Here is an 876-nt window from a genome sequence, read left to right as displayed (position 1 = left end):
CCTTTGAAGATCTAGAAGTGGACTTTACTGAAGTCAAGCCCTACAGGGGCTTTAAGTATTTCCTTGTGGTAGTCTGCACCCACTCAGGGGGGGCTGAGGCCTACCCCATGCCCACTGAATGGGCATGAGAGGTGGCCAAGGCCCTGCTAAGAAACATGATCCCGAGATATGGGTTGCCTCTCTCCACAGGATCTGACAACGGGCCAGGCTTTGTGTCTGACATAATCTGGACTTTGTCCAAGACACTGGGATTCAAATGGAAGTTTCACACCCCTTACAGGCCACAGAGCTCCGGGAAAGTTGAGTGCATGAATCGGTTCTCAAGACGACCTTAGCTAAGCTCTGTCAGGACACCCAATTACCTTGGGTCAACATGCTACCCCTAGGCTTGCCTGATGCACCCCGAGGTCCTCAAGCTATTATCCCTTTGAGATCTCATATGGGAGAATATCCCCAGTGATAGGAAAGCTCAAGGGAGACCCCCAATAACTAGCTGACCTGGAGATGTCCCGACACCTCCAGGCCCTGGAAAAGTCTTCTGCCATCTCACCAGAGAAACCTTAGAAAGGACACCCATTCCTTTGGGCAACTGGATTCATATCTATCAGCCAGGAGATGAGCTATGAGTTAAAGACTGGAAAAAGGAACCACTTCAGCCACTTTGGACAGGCCCTCACACGGTCATCCTGGCAACCCCTACTGCTGTTAAAGTTACAGGTGTCACCCCCTGGATCCACCACACCAGAGTCAAGACGGCAGCGGCTTTCTGTGACGAGAACACCTGGAAAGCAGTTCAGGACTCCGAAAACCTCCTCGGGGTCCGGTTCCAAAGACAATGGCCCTCACCCATGAAGTATGCTGAGCCCTGTTCTAGTG

The sequence above is a fragment of the Bison bison genome, unplaced genomic scaffold, assembly GCF_000754665.1.
Source record: "Bison bison bison isolate TAMUID 2011002044 unplaced genomic scaffold, Bison_UMD1.0 scf7180017864224, whole genome shotgun sequence".
NCBI lineage: Eukaryota > Metazoa > Chordata > Mammalia > Artiodactyla > Bovidae > Bison > Bison bison.
This window is presented reverse-complemented; position numbering follows the sequence as displayed.